General features: G+C 42.7%; 1 long non-coding RNA gene across 2 annotated transcripts in view; it reads right to left on the reverse strand.

The window, feature by feature from the left end:
• The window catches only part of LOC142829600 (uncharacterized), a 63,844-nt gene that overhangs the window by 40,626 nt on the left and 6,528 nt on the right, over window positions 1–16,690 (reverse strand). For both annotated transcript variants that reach the window (XR_012904158.2, XR_012904159.2), the window contains exon 2: window positions 5,227–5,385. This is a non-coding gene — a long non-coding RNA (uncharacterized LOC142829600). The remainder of the gene's footprint in view (window positions 1–5,226; window positions 5,386–16,690) is intronic.

A 16,690-nucleotide genomic window follows, 5' to 3' on the forward strand; every position in this document is an offset into this window, starting at 1 on the left:
AGAGACACAGCGGAACAGCATCGGGGCGTGCTGGCCGGCCACCACGTAACCCGGGGGCATGGGAAGGCCCTTGGGGCAGGGCCTCGAGCCTCCAGCCCGATCCCAGGGCGTGAGGACGCCCAAGGGGCAGGGCGACGCACCGCCATGGCCTCACCCGGGCCATTTGAAAAGCGGCCAGACCAGAGGCAAGGAGGTGGCTCAGGGGAAGGAGCCACCAGCTGCGCTCCATGCTGGCGGAGCTGAAAGGAGAGCGCCAGGACGCCGCAGAGCCCGACTGAACGGGAGGGTAAGCCCCTAGGACCGACCGGCCGACGGGTAAGACCCCAGGACCCACCGGCCAGGCGGGAAGCCGGAGAGGGGGATAGGAAGCAGCCCTGGGCAGGGCACTTCTGGCGGCCGTGTGCAGACGTGTTTCGGGATCAAACCCTGTCTATCATGCAGGGAGAGTTTTAAACCCTGCATTTAGGGCTCCGGGTTGGGACCCGGTGGAGAGGGTAGGACCTTTCCCCTCCTCCAGTGTCTCCCCCGCAATTGTACGTCGGGAAATGCAGGTGCCGGCGGACACCAGAACCTAAGGAGATTAAAACACCACCCTTCTGAGGGCTAACCCCAAGGGGCAAAGACCCCTCAACCCTACCTCCTACCTCGACCGAGAGGGGGTGTTTGCACCCAGAAAACCCGTCACCCGGGCTCAGGGCCCTGGACTCAGACAGATATACGACGGAGGGTTCGCTGAGCCTCCCTGCTTGGCTGAGAGGGGGCGCTCGCACCCAGAAAACCTGTCACAGAAGGACTAAATCATGTCTGTATTGTGAGGAGAAAAAGCCAGAGGACAATGAGAGGTTAAGGAGAAAGAGGGGATGAGAGTGATCACAAAGATCAGGAAATAGGATAGGTCAGGTAAAAGGATTAGATGAGAGCAGATGAGAAACTTCTTCAACTATAAAGGAAGAAGGAAGAGAGATTTATAGGAAGAGAAAGGCCAGAGAAGCAATCCTAGGGGATGGAGTGGGTTATATACTATTTTGTCAATTTTCTTTTGGGAGAAAATGACAAGATCCTGTGAAGAGAGAGCAGTGGAAGCAGAATGGTTTGAGGGAATTAAAAGTGGCTGGGTTTGCAGACTGAAGATTAAAGTAAGTTGGAAAAGCAGAGGGGAATTTTCGGTAGGAAGACAGCAGAACTGAAGGAAGAGAAAATTACTTTGTAGTGGTGGCAGTCAGCCTGAAATGATGGTGGAAGTCTACCAGAAATGCCTTGCAGCATGAGAGAAGTGGCTACTGGGGTAAACTGGGAGTGGGAATAGATCTTGCAATAGAGGAGAAGGACAAAGAATCATGGATGGAGAATGATAACCACACCTAGCTCTGTGTTTCTTTTGCATGCAATGTCCCAGCTTTCTCTATTCCTCTGCATCAGGGGTTGATTTCTACCTAAATCTGAACCTTGGTGATAGTGGTAGGAAAAGCGAAGCACCTTGAAAAACCTGTGTCTAGTATACACCCCAGACTATCATGGGCATCTGCCTTCATTTGTTAAATATGTCCAAATACCTGGGGTCCTCTTGAAGGTCTCACTCCTAAGGGATTGACTAGATGATGGCAGCAAACCACAACTTTGTCTGCTATTGGCCAAAAAATTGTACCTTATGCTATTGGACATAGATGTGGCCATAGTGTCAGGAAGTAAGGATATGGACTTGATTATTGCCACTCACCGTAACTAGGATTTAAGTCTCATATGCTACAAAAAGCTCCATCTAGTACAATGCATAATGCTTTGTGCCACTCCCTCTCACAGTCAATGGCATGGGGGCACAGCCTGTAGAGAGAACATCACTGCACTCAAGCTATTTTGGCTGGTGGAATGACCTCTTAGGGTCACTGGCAGTCCCATGTAAGATGCTCTAATTTATACTAGGGTGAGCAAGATCCCTGGCCATCCCTCAAAGAGGTACAAAGGTGGCATACCATTGCCCCCTCATTTCCAGTGTTGAGTTTTGCCTATGCTGGAACTGACAAGCAGATGGATAGGGTTAAAACTCAACCTATTCAGAAATCTGGCTTCTTTGCAAACAGATTAATAAAAATACAACCCAATTCCCTAGGAAGAATGTCCACTGTAAACTCTGTAAACTTCGTTGATTCACCTAGTAGATTTTTGTGGGGTGGAGGTCAAGGAATCTAGTGAGCACAAATCTAGATCCCTGTGGAGATGCCACAGAAGGAATTTACTAGGACTGAAGAGGAGGGGACAGTTATACAGAGCCAGCTGTCTCTAGTCCATGCTTCCCTCCTGCCTGGAGTTGCATGTTTCTACTGCTCTGAGAAGAGAAGGGAAACATGGCACCCTCTATTTTTAGTTTCTTTATATGACTGCACAGTAAATCTGTGAACATCTAAACTCTAAGGTAAACAGGTGTATATTTTCGTTCTTCCTCTCATATTCATAATAAGTGTTATTAAGAATAGAGTAGGTCTCAGTTTTTAACAAAGCACGCGTTAGAGCAATGTTAAGCCTGAATAGATTTTTTTCAGGATGCTTCAGTAAGGCACTAAAATATAATAGCCTTTTAACTGACAAATTGTTAGCAGATTTATTATGGCTTTCTTCTTGACTATCAGTGGATTATGGTAAAAAAAATTTTGTCATGGGTCTAATCAAAGTAAAAGACTCTTGAGTTGCTGACAGCTCAGGAGAGATACAATTGCTGTAAGACAGGTTCACATTGTCATGAAATTCTAAAAAAGGAAGAAACTTTAGCCACCATCAAATCCCTCCTCTTGGTAAAAACAAAGCAACTTCTTTGAACAACAGACACATTTTCTAGATTTCAAACATAGAGTCAAGGAGGTACAGAGCACCTGTTTTTCCCCTGCTCTCACTACATTCAAAACAAGAAAAATTATTCCACTAGAAAGATATTGCTATGAGAATATATCACATCTTGGCTAATATTGCTCAGTGGAATCTAGAATCAGGCCTGTGATCGCTACCACAAATTAGCCTTAAATTCTGTTTACACAATATTTACAGACTGTTTAATCCTGAGAATCTGCAGAGGTTGAACAATTGTCCTGCATAAGGGAAAAGCCCTAAAAATAATGGAAATACCACTTTTTTGAGGTAATGGTAGCAAGATCCATTCACAGAGTGGATGGTGTCCCTGGACACCAGAGGACACACAGGTTGGCTCTACAACAATATGTACTTGCTTGTGGGTGGGGTAGGAGGAAAATGGTCAGGGAGATGTGCAGTGACTATGGCCATACTGCAGCCTCTGGTTGTGGGGGTGGGGAGGGAGGTAGGATGAGGAGGAGAGATTTTCCTTTTTCTGGAACCCCTGAAGAGATGCTCTACACAGAACCAATGTATACAGAAGGAACCAGCATTCCCTTTTCAGAAAATAATGTTTTCATGTAACTTGTGTAATGCTTGAGAGAGAAGTCAGACTGACAGCCATAGATGCTACAGAGGGGTAGCCATGTTAGTCTGTAACTGAAAAAAACTTAAAAACCAACAAATGGTCCTGTAGCACCTTAGAGAGTAACAAAAACTGTAAATACTCTACATTTTTTTTTAGTCTCTAAGGTGCTACAGGACCATTTGTTGTTTTTTTAGGATTTTTCAGCCTAAGCAGAGGAATCCAGCTTCTATGTTTCAGAACAAATGCAGCACTGACTTCACTCAGCTCAAGCTTCTCACATACCAATGGTCATCGAATCTCTAGAGAGCTGAGGGGATAGATGAACCTCCATATTCTATGCAGTCGATGGCCATCTTGCTGAGATGGCCAATAGTTATGGTGGTCGACTTTATGGTATTCCACTGTGATATACGCTCAGACCATTAACTTATTTCACCCAGCAACCGAACAGCAATGAGATGATAATGCCTTGCAGCCATGGCTGGGCTGAATTGGAACGGGTAACCTAGAGGTGACAGGTTCCATGGTACATTGCCAATACTTCGACCCAGTGAGTCCACACAATTCTTCATAAAACTAATGATAGGAGGCCTATTGAATGTGGTCTTAAAAATCCTATCCATCACAGTACCAACCAAAGAGATGTAAGGGAGGTCTGTATCTAGAGAAATGCATAAAATCAAGATAGTCTGTCTTTAGGCCAAATGTTGTTTTACCTCCATTCAGTGCAAGTCGAAGAGGTGGGAAATCAGGAAATTAAGAAGAGAACAAGAAAATTAACCCATGCTGCTTCCTAATACAGAGAACTGTAAAAGATGGACAGAAATTCTGGCCACACGGATGTCAATGGAAATTTTGTTATTGAATTCAGTGACCTTGAAGTCACCCACGGTATTAAAAATATGCTGCCAGAGCTCCATGCTTGCATCAGATGGTGTGAAGCATTCATGCCATGAAATTTTCTGTATGCTGCACACATCGTAATGGTCATCTATATAAAAGCTTAGAGTTATAACAGTATAACAGTTTGTATAAGACAAGATAAGAGTCTAGCTAGTATAACTGTCCTTAACACACACTGCTTGGCAAGACAATCTAAAAATGTCTTCTAGATTCTTACCCAGAGGTGAAAGTACCCCCCCACACACACTGGTCTAGGACTGCTCCATTCCCGAGCCCACCAAAGCACCATTTCACCCCTCCCCAAGATTGGTAGCAGGACATTACTTGCTGTTCCCCTTCTCATCATTGTCAGGGAGTGAGAGAAAAGTGCACAATTTGCTGCATTCTTCTTCCTCTGGCTGGGGAGGGCAGGGGGCAGATGAGCTGCAAACTTTCCTCTTATTCCCTGGTAGGGAAAGGAAGGGGAAGAACAAGCAGTGTCCTGGTATGAATCTTGGATAGGGGGAGGGGCCTTCAGCCCCCCACTTTCCCTGCACAACCCTAAAAATACCCCAACCTTGCCTCCCCAAGCCCTGCCTTCACCAACCACTCATGATAATATACCAATTTTATAATCTACTGAATCAAGCTTAGACACAAATAAGTCAAAGTGTGACTTGAGTGTATGAATCACATAAAGCTGTTGGAAAGCTGTTGATTAGTGATCATGAGTGGCTAAGAATTGTGCACACCCTAATATTTTTGTTCCCTATATCTCCTGGTTCACACATTGACCCACTTGTTTGTACAGCACCTAGTACAAGGGATCGCCAGCCTGGGTGATCTTCTAACCACTAACATGGCATAAATATTAAACAGCAACAGAAACAAGAGCAGTGGTATTTTAGGTCTCCTACCCCCATGTGATAGTCTCCTCCTTATGAGGCGCTGCCAACCAGCTGGTACAGCTGCTGCTTTGATGTTCCAAACCTTTCAGCTGAAGTCACAGCAGGGCACAGTCCTGTCAGGAAAAAGGATGCCAGGGATCGCTGACAGCTAGACTTGTAAACTGTTTCCTGTAAGGATAAAACTGGTCTAAATATAACACATTTATGTTCTGTACAGCAGCAGCTCATCTATCTCCTCTTGTCATGTTTTGCCTGAAAACTGGCACACAACAGACACTCAAATTTTGAGTTATTTCAGCCCAAGAAAGGAGTAAAACCTCATAGGAGCAGGTTGAAGCATGGAATGTCTAAAATTCTAATAGCAGTTTGACCACTGACTTCAATATAGCTAGGATTTCACCCTGAATATTTGAAGGGCTCTCTCCTGATGTTGCTTTTTAAGCAGGGTCTTAGCACTCTGGAGGCTGGAAGTGTGAAAGTGGCTGTGTCAGGCTAGTTGGGTTAGTTAGATAGGCCATACGCTAGTGAAAAAACATTGGGAAAGTTTTTCTTTTTACTGCATTCCTCCTGCAGTGCACTTAATGTAAGAAGACTGGGACATGTTACATACTGAACATTAATTAGCAATATCCTACTGTTATGGGGCACATGAATGCATGAAATCCCTTAAGAAGCATTTGGTTTATGCATGGTCCCTTTCAGAAAGCCCACTCCTGTGAAAACAGCTCATAGAAACAAAGCAACCAAACTCCCCCCTTCCCCCATAGTATCTGAAAGGCTTCAGCTCTAAAAACAATGATATCAACAACTGCCTCTCATTATAGAAAATCACCCACTAATGGTGGCGTTTGCTGGGTGGCAATCAAATAAAGATTTCAGAGTGAAGATCCAAAGAATGATGGGACTTAAAAAAACCTCAGTAGACCATTTTATTGCATGGTTATTATTAGCCCCTTAGAACTTCATGAAACCATCAGATGCAACTTAGATCCTATCTGCCACATTGTTCATTACAGTCCTTTGATCATCCAGGTCCACAGTACTTGACCTTTGCATTTAATACAATGGACTCCAAAGATACTGAAATTTAACTCAGTAAGGTTTTCCAATACGATTGCCATCCCTGTTACACACTAAATTCAATGTTCAAAAGATAATTAGAATATGCCCTATGCCACTGAAAACACAAGCCAAAATGAAGGTAGGAAAAGCCTAACTTCTATATGCACATCAGACCATTTCTAGCACCCAACCTGCAGGACAGTCAGTTGCTTCACGTAAAGTAGAAAATAATTTATGACTATTCTCTTGGTCTCAGATGATAATGCAACTGCAAATACACACTTTTCAGACCAGCTTTCTCCTCCAAAACAAACACTTCCTTGAAGAATCATCTTATTAAGCTATTAAGAAGTCAAGTGGGCTATAAAGCCATTGAACTACAGGGAATACTCTAGGGAGGACTGATTTTTTTTCTCAACAATTAGCTCTTGTATTGCAATCTTTTTATCCTACAGGTAGGGAACAGGAAAGTTCTTTTTTCAAAATAAAATATTAGCATATTGAGAACTGTATAATTCTAAATAGTAACTGAAAACATGGGTCCCAGCCATGTGAGTTACAATCGCCCTTCAACTTCCTTTCAAAGATAGTCTCTTTTGATTTCTGTCCTCCTAAAGCCCTCTCACTTTTGTTCTATTCTGTGGCCTGAAAATCTTTCTTGCATTAGTCCAGCTCCAGTTCCTTGTTTAGAGCAGGGCAAGTGATTGCTTCCTCCATGAAGCCTTTTATGGGTGAGATGTTTAGGTCTGAGAAGAAAGATAAAACAATACCTAATATTAGCTGAACAACCTCTGGTAAATATTTAGTGACTGGAAGACAGTAATTCATAAGGACAGGGAAACTGTCAAACAGTATGACCTGATAAAAGAACTTCTCTCTGGGTCTACTAAGGGCTTCATAAATTTCTTGTCAAGGCAAAGCTATCTACTATTGAGCTTGGGAAGTTAAACATGTAACACAGTTGTCAACTTATCCAGCTTACTGAGCTTCAATTCTTTGTAAAAAGGGGTGGGGAAAAATTAAGACTGTAAATTCTAGGAAGCTGCTTACATCTGGCATCCAATGCATGTGGTTACATCCATTCATGCGCTAATTGTGTTTTGTCTCGCTGAAAAAAGAGAGCATTTAAAAATGACTAAAGAAAGAGCACAGTTGTATTTCTTTATGTTCATTTGCCAAGTAATCATAGCAGTATACAAAACAAACCTGGATGTTTCTTATCATACAAGACTAAGAATTCTTTCATTATCAATTACATTCTGATTAACTTCCCCTCTTTTCTTAATTTATGGGAAGAGAAGAAGGTGGACATCAGGGAGAAAACAGAGAGGGGGTTATTAATTTGCAATATTTAGAACTCTAATAAGAGTGCACAGTGTGAGTCAGGTATCTTAATAGTGGATAATAAATAGAAATGTTCTAAAGTAGATCACACCAGTGAGGTCACTGGGAAATATATATGTGTAGCTGTCACAAAACTACACTAATTATTTGTTTTTCGTAATGATTGCCACCCAACAAGTTGCCTATAGGCTCCATTATGCATGAATCTAATCAGATCTGATGTAGCTAAATTGGAGCTTTATAAACTAGAGTAAATTCATTAGTACAGAAGTTAAATTTCTACTCATGCTCTCTTTTATCAGCTGTTTAAAATATCTTGTCATGCTATTTTCATTTAAGGTTTTAAACTAATATGGAATTGTCAGAGGCCAACAGGTCTAGCAGGTCAGCAACAGGTGATGCAGGTAAGTTGCCATGCTGGTGATGAGAGGATTAAGGTGACCCTATCCCACTACACCTACAGCTAATATCAGGCACTGGGGATTAGAGTGTTTTCTGCCAAAACACTTCTTCCCCTCTTGCACAGGTAGGAAGAGAAGGGCTTTGATGGTCTTTCCCAAAACAGACTGGCCATTAGAGACAAAGTTGGTCACTCATACACTGCCATGAAAGCACCTTAATTTGCAGAAACCAACTACTTTTCCCTGCCTTCCTGAACCTCTCTCTTTACTGGGATATAAACTATATTAACACTAGTAATGAATTGCCTTGCTGTACAAATTACACTTCCCTTTCACATAAAGGTGCCAGAGATAATTTTGCCCACATCTAAATAATTGTATCACCCATTACATGGACTATGATTCCAGTCTGGAGTGCTTACTTATGCTAATGAATAATTAACTAATGAATTAACAATTAATAAATGTTAGCACAGTGATGCAAAGATGTAAAATCTTGTGAAAGCTAAGTGACATTGTATAGAAGGACTGTGAACTTATTCAAAATCTCTGAAAACATAGCTGAAATTAGTTTTGTACTCTGGAAGAATACAATTCCTAATGACAGTATTAGAGAGACAGTGATGTGTCCTGAAGTTTGAGGAAGCCATATGTTGGTAACTTGCATTAGATATTGGAGCAGATCAACCAAATCCACTATGGACTTTCCATAGTTCTAATCTATTATGCCACTTTTGTATTGGTGGAACCCCACTGATACCGGAGTGTAGGGGGATAGACCTCAATATTAATGTAAAAATTATTATACAAATTATGATTACAAATATGTTTGTGTCTTTGTGAAATATTAACATATAGCTACAGGAAAGTCATAGCCAAGATGCTTAAAAATGTAAATATATATGTGTAACAAAGAGGCACTGAATCCACTAGGGAGAGTGAAGTCTGCTCTACAGCCTTAGTTTAGAGGCAGTTGGCTTTTTACCTTATAGAGGTTCATGGCTTCAGCCCGTCCAGTCCCAGGTTCAATCCCACCTCCCAATGACCCTGGTATGTTGGCTTTACATATGCTTAGCTAATCACAAAATGTCAGACAGACGAAGAGATTTCTAGAAGGTTACTGCTTCTGTCTCATAAGGACAAGCAAATCTCAAGAAGACAAAGTATGTAAACCATTCATATTTTAAGAGGCCTAACTGTAGAAAGGACCATAGGGTATGTTATCAGAGCCAGAGTCTAGCTTGGTAGGTGGGGATATGTTAGCCGGTGCCGGGGTAATGATGGTCTGCGAGCCCTATCACACCCAAGTCTTTAACTGCTAGGACAGAGTCCCTTCGCAGTGGGCGACCCTAACGGCCGACAGAGGCCCCAAAGATACACCCGAGTCTTTAACTACTAGGACAAACTCCCTTCGCAGCGGGCAGCCAGGGAAGCTGACTGGTGTCCCAAAAGTCAGCCCCGTGGAGGCGGCACGACTCAACGCTCAATTCTTACTGCGTTTACTCCTGACCATGTCAGGATAGCCAAACCGGCTATGGTTCTTTTGATTGTGTTCGGTTCTATTACAGCAACAGGGGAGTCAGGTTAAAGCTTAAACCGTTACTATTTTATTGTTACAAGGCAAGCTTAGCTGTTAAATGTTACTGCTATGTTACAGATAACACAGCCACTACAAAGACAAGACAGAAAATACAATAAAAGTCATTTAAAGGTACCATGGAACCCTTTTGGTTCTCTGAGCTCTTATTGAATGCGCGCAAAATAGACACCTAGCAGGTATATTCTCACCCCTGCGATCCTTACTCTGGTGAAGCCAGTGTTCCTCTCAATCCCAATGGGAAGCAGTCGGTACGAGTGTCCCTAAAGTCTCAGGGGTCCAAGACCACCTGACCACCAGGTATGTGGTTGGATCTCCAATTAGAGTGGGGCAAAGGATCCCACTTTATACCCCTGTGGTCACGTAGACACTTCTCTTGTCATAAAATGCCAATTAAGTTGGAACGTCTTTGTGACGCCTGTTCCCACAGGGAGTTGCCAAAGCTTAATTTGCACTTCTGAGGTGGGGGAAACTAAATCATTAGGGCCGGACATTCTTTTCCGATGGGGCAGTGTGTAGGCGTATCAATTACTGGTACCAGCCAAGGGCAGCCCGAGGCCCTGATCGTCTACTGGCCCAATTGCCGCTGTTATCTGGTTTCTGTGTAGCATCCAGGGCCATAGTTATTCCAGCAATCTGAAGGCCCAGGAGCCTTGAAGACAGAGTTTCATTCCCACGGATTCTCCTTCCCAAGGATTTCGGAGGCGGGGGGGGGGGGGGGGTGTTTCTGTGAGTTTAAACTAGGGTTGCTAGATGGTTTCAACAAAAATACTGGACACACTTGACATTACATCACAATCTACATTACATCTTATTTAGAAAATACCGGACATTTATATTTTCTCAATTTGTTTCCCAAACAAAAAGCTCAAATACTGGACGGTCCGGTTTAAAACTGGACACTTGGCAACCCTAGTTTAAATCCACATGAATAATTTGAATTAGTTTCTTTTGAAACTGCTTTCTTTTGTAAGCACACTAAATCTCAGGATTGCTCTAAAATTATGTCTTGTTACAATTGCCCTGAAGAGCAGTACACTCCTTACACCAGGAGAAGGGAGAATTCTATATCCAGAGACTTCTCATGCAGACAGTAATGTTAGCTAAGTACTGCTTTGAGCTGTCAGAACAATGTGAAAGTGCCTTACTGCAGCTAAGGATCATTTTAACCTAATGTGCATCCTGTGTGCTACTGCAGCTGAGATTCAAATCAAGATCACTGCTGTCTGAAGACACAGCTTAAACTAAAGCCTCCCCTGCTTAGGTAGGGACACAGGGCTGTCTCAGCTGGAATTTGCTTACACCAGGAGTCTGGAACTCCAGTGCTGCTTCTGAGTGAGCAGTTACGCTTTCTGCACCAAAGCCATTCTAGACAGATAGGTGGACTCTGGATGATTCTGCATGCTGCAGGCAGTCTGTCACAACAGGAAGCCCAAAGAATACTCTATGAGGCAGTAGGGAACAATATGAATATATAATATAGTGAATTCAGAGCTATTCTAACTTTGTGCTTTGCTGAATAAAGTGGGAGGGAATCTGTAAAGTCTACATATCCATTAAAGATTATTTATTATCCAGACTATTCATACACTTAGCTCAGTAAGCCCCTCTAAAGTTGAAATAAATAACCCATCTTTTGCTGAAATTCACAGAGGAATGGGACAGATGACAAATATTGAAGCCCGAATCTTTCCATTTAAATGAGCAAGATAAAAGTGGCTTTAATATCCTTTGTAAGGCTCCAGATCCTGGGGCTGATCTGCCATGGCTCAATGGTGGGGAAAGTTAGAGCAGTTTGAGAGTTGCCCAAAAGCTCTAGTGTATGTCCACAGACTCCAAGGATCGCTGCTATGCCCTGACTATGCCTTGTTAACACACAATGTCCCATGTAATGGGGAATAAAGCCAGTAACCATCACCGTAAGCAATGCAGTGTCTACACTGATACTCATTGATCTAACTACACTGACCTTGATTCTGTGCTGGAAGTGGAAGTATAAAGTTGCTGTAGCTGGGCAGTTACATCGGTGACCATGAAATTTAAGTGTAGACACTTCCACAGTCAGGTTGATGTAAGCTGCCTTGTGTAGACCTAACTCTGTAGTGTAGACTAGGACTTCGTAAATCAACAGATTCTATTACCAAGTAACTATACCTGGTTCCATTCTGGGATCTATACTGATATTCCACTACCTTGTATAGCCATTTACTTTACCCTGGTACAGTACATTACAGCATTTTCCAACTGAAGGTAAAACTTTGTTATTTCCATTTCTCATGATTTTGTTATGAATCTTGTAAAATGTCTTGTTTTACTTCAGGAGTCATGTTATTATAAGAGGTACTCGGCTTTCACTTTTATTTTCAAAACTATGTTTCTATCCTTCATACTTACAGAACAGAACTTGAAAAAAAAATAACCCTAGTGGCTCAAACACCAGAAAGAAAAAAAAAAAAGAACTCAGAATTTATTGTAAAGGTTCCATGAGTTTTAGGTCATCTTATGATTAGGGGGAGGAGCAGGGTGCTTGACTAATAAGTTTTTTGTATGATTGTGGTTTCAACACTGAAAACTACCATTCGGATGTATTCATAGTACATATGGGCAAAGCAGTGGAAAATCAGACTCTGAACTTCTAAGCTAAGAACACAGACATCTTGTGAATAGATATGTGGTAAAATGAATAGCTTAATTGTACACCTGCAATAAATTATCTTGTCAAAAATAATCTCTACATGATAAAAATGGCTACATGGTAATTTAACTTGCTCAATTTATATCACATTATAATTGGTATAGGTATTTCCTTCACCAATAAGTGGTACTGGTGTCTTTATTTTAATATTAAATGTACCTCAAATAATGTTTTTGAACTGTCTTCTGAGTTTTAAAGTCCCACTGCCCAGCTCCTACTCTTTGTGGAAACTAGTTCTGCCGATGTATACCGGGACACACAGTTTTGGCCACCGCCTCCCGACATCAATTAATTTTGTTATATCCCCCCTCCTGCAATGACTCTGAACTCAAGGCTCAAATGAGCTAATTTCGTGCTCCCTGGTACCAGCTCGACAATTCTGCACTCTCCTTGCCAACCAGCCCCATATCTGAAGAAAGAGGAGTAGACAGAAACTAGCCCATTTTTCACAATGGGAGAGTAGGGAGCATCCTGAGTAGCTGGGGTTATTTTGCTCCCTTCTCCCATACCCCTCTTGTGGAAAATGGCAATGGCTGCTCAGCTTCTATGTAGAAAATCTTCTCTGTGCTCCTGTCATGAGGGAACAGACTTCTGTCTGCCTCCTGCTACAGCTTTTATTGGCTGCTCTTCCCCAAGAGGTGGGGAAGCTAGCCAATAAGAGAGAGAATTTCTGGGTAGTGTGAAAACCACATGAAGGATGGAGCTTATTTTCACTATTGAAAATGCCAGCCCTTCTGTTTTCTAATGAACAAGTGCAAAGGAAAACCCATAACTAATAAACATAATTGAGAGCTCACTGCTGTCTCCATTACAAAGTTCCTATTGACTTAAAATGGGAGCAAGATTTGGCTCTAAATATTTAGAGCATATTTAGCTCTTGACTTAACATCTTCTCCTTGGATTGGTATTTGTTATATCTAAAATCAAAGTGCATCTGCTTTCCAATTTTATTACTTATAATCAGTTGAAAATTTTGTGTTGATTTGAGGGCACCAGTTATATGAAGTTATACATCAGCACATAAAATGTATTTGTCATTGGGATGCTTCCCTTTTCTGTTCTATTAATGGGAGAGCGGTGTAGTGGTGGGGTGGGAAAGGAATGGAAGAAAGATTAAGCACTGTTATTATTTTATATGACCTGCAATTTGCCCTAAAATCTCCAATTATGGGAGCCAGATTCTCTGTGCAGAAACTTATTAACCTATCAATCAGTAAATGGGGTGGGCTTGAAGTGGTTCAGTTCCGGTAACAGATAAGTAAATTGCAGTCTGAAGCCAAACATTTAGGAGATGTTCCTGCTTTGCACATATTGGAGCATTTAATACATTGGATAATCTTTTAAGTTTCTATTTCATCTTTGCTTAACACTATCCTGCAGCATGTACAAGGAATTCAGTACAAGCCACCGGACATGTCAGTTTCTCTGTGTGACAAGGCAGGCCCTGCAGACCTTGCTCTCACAAAATTCCCTTGGAGTTCAACGAGAGTCTTGCATAAATAAAGTCTGTAAAACTGGTCCAATGACGCTGCAAGAGCTAAAGGGTTTGCATTTTATAGCATGTCTCATGACTTCCAAGATCATTTCTAGGCCAATGAACTCATCTCTAAAATCTTTTTATCTTTGATATCCATGTCCCTCTTCCACTTGTCTCTCCTTTCCTCTCCCTTTAAACCATTAAAATCCATGAGTATCTATTCCAGTAATATGTTCCCTTATCTTCTACTCCTGATGTTAACCAAAGTAGAGTACTGGGAAATGGTATTTCTGGGTTTATCCTGTAATAATGCCTGTGATCTATGCTCCTTTCCTCATATTCTCTACTGCTACGGTGTAGACCAGAGAGCACCTTGGTGGGAACACTGGAGGAGCATCACCAGCCTTTTCAACAACACAGCATTTTGAAAAGAAGAACTACGTTAGCAGTCATTACAGCCTACATAGAATTTTTCACCAAAGCCAGTTATTTTGCCATGAAGCCTCAATATTACACATGGGATGTAGAAGCAGCTGCAGAGTGGAAGGCTGTCTAGTGTTGTGTACTCAGCAGTGAAGGCATAATTTAAATGATTACTTATTGTGTTATGGAAATTTAGTAAGAATCCAAGATACTGGGAGAACAGCACAGTTAGGAGCATAACTGCTCTTTTGAATGGAGGTACAAGGACATTGGATTTTGCAGTTTATCTGGTACATGGGTGAAGGTGATTATTCTCTGGGCACCAATAACTTGGGCGGGCTGACATGTTCAAGGCAGTGGCAACAAGATACTGAGGGTTAAATCCTGGTCCCATTTAAGTTATTGGGAAACATTCCTGTAGGGCCAAGCTCTCAAACAGAAACTTTTACCTCAGTTCCAAACCAGCCCCAAAGCTGAGGAAAGTTCTTTCCATCTGATGGCTGCTCAACAGCCTATGTGAAATGACTCTATTGCTCGTGGACAACAGTTCATATTACAAAACCCATCATTCTGTGCACCAGTTAAGAATTTAAGACAGTAAGGAGGAGGAGATGTTTTCTGTGCTGTACCTGTTTTGCAACTAAACAAAGGAATTTGTTGCTTAGAGCCATCCATCTGGTACCATTCAAGCGCACTCAAATATTCATACAAATAATTCTCTGGGTGATGAATTGGAATAAACAGGACTACACATTGTGGTTATGAAGTAGCCATTAGCAAGATGAGGAATTGATAAGCAGTTCTGTAATTGGGCAAAAATGCTATTTGTCCAGCTAATCTATCTTTCCAGGCACTTATATCTGAGTCATTACTGTGGTACCTGAACATCTGATTTTGGGTGGCAGGAAAAGTCTGTAGATAGAACTTGCAGAATAAAGGAGAGGCTTCAAAAGCCATGGCCAAGAGCACAATTCTCTCTGTTCTCAGGAGAGCCCTGTTTACACTTCTTGATTGCAACGTCCACTATGTTATCAAAGTTATCACACGCACTTGTCCAATATAAATAAATTAGGGTATGTCTACACTTACAGCACTAATTCGAACTAACTAAATTCGAATTAGTTAATTCGAACTAAGCTAATTTGAACTAGTGCATCTAGACCTTAAAACTAGTTCGAATTAGCATTTTACTAATTCGAACTAGCATGTCCACATTGAGTGGACCCTGAACCAGGGTTAAGGATGGCCGGAAGCAATGCTGGCAGGGCATCAGATTAGGACTCAGGAATGTCTCAGGTTAGCCAAGGGCTGTGCTTAAAGGGACCCAACCCCCACCCCGGACAGACAGTTCTCAGGGGTTCCCCGCTTGCTTGTCTACCTCGATGAGGGACAGCAAAGCAGTCATGGCTTGGAGTGCCCTGAGTACTCACGCTCGGCACATCACAGCACTCGGCCATCAGCCCAGCTGCACTTGCCGCAGGCTGCCATCCAGGGAGGGGGGGTCAATCGGGGGGCTGCAGGAGAGCTTCCACCCCAAGGAGTCCGCAGAGCCACCCCAGTCCTCCCCATCGGGGGCTCGTACCCCATTCCTCACTCACCTCCTTCCACTTACCCCTCCCTAGCCCCCCTTCCTGATGTACAAAATAAAGGACACGTGTGTTCAAAAATAGAAACTCTCTTTATTGAACAAAACTGGGGGAGACTGGGAAAAGGAGGTGGGAGAGGGGAGGGCAACTAAAATGATCAGGGGTTTGGAACAGGTCCTATATGAAGAGAGGCTAAAGAGACTGGGACTTTTCAGCTTAGAAAAGAGGAGACTGAGGGGGGATATGATAGAGGTCTATAAAAGCATGAGTGGTGTGGAAAGGGTGCATAAAGAAAAGTTCTTCATTAGTTCCCATAATAGAAGGACTAGAGGACACCAAATGAAATGAATGGGTAGCAGGCTTCAAACTAATAAGAGAAAGTTCTTCTTCACAAAGCAAATAGTCAACCTGTGGAACTCCTTGCTGCAGGAGGCTGTGAAGGCTAGAACTATAACAGAATTTAAAGAGAAGTGAGATAAAGTCATGGAGGTTGGGTCCATGGAGTGCTATTAGCCAGGGGGTAGAAATGGTGTCCCTGCCCTCTGTTTGTGGAAGGCAGGAGATGGATGGCACGAGACAAGTGGCTTGGTCATTGTTTCGGTCCATCCCCTCCAGGGTCCCTAGTGCTGGCTGCTGTCGGCAGACAGGCTATTGGGCTAGATGGACCTTTGGTCTGACCCAGTACGGCCATTCTAAGCTCAGGGCTCAGGGTCGGGGGTCTCACTGGACCACCTTGATTTTCATGCAAACCTGATCCTGGGTGGCCAGGCTGGCAGCTATCCTGCCCTAGACGGCCACTTTCCTGTGCCTACTGCGGACGTCGTGGATGAGGTCCACAATCTCCGCACTAGACCAGGTGGGCGCCCGCCTCTTGCGGACCCGGGCAGG

This window comes from Pelodiscus sinensis, chromosome 4 (genome assembly GCF_052426305.1).
Source record: "Pelodiscus sinensis isolate ZL-2025 chromosome 4, ASM5242630v1, whole genome shotgun sequence".
NCBI classification, from domain to species: Eukaryota; Metazoa; Chordata; order Testudines; family Trionychidae; genus Pelodiscus; species Pelodiscus sinensis.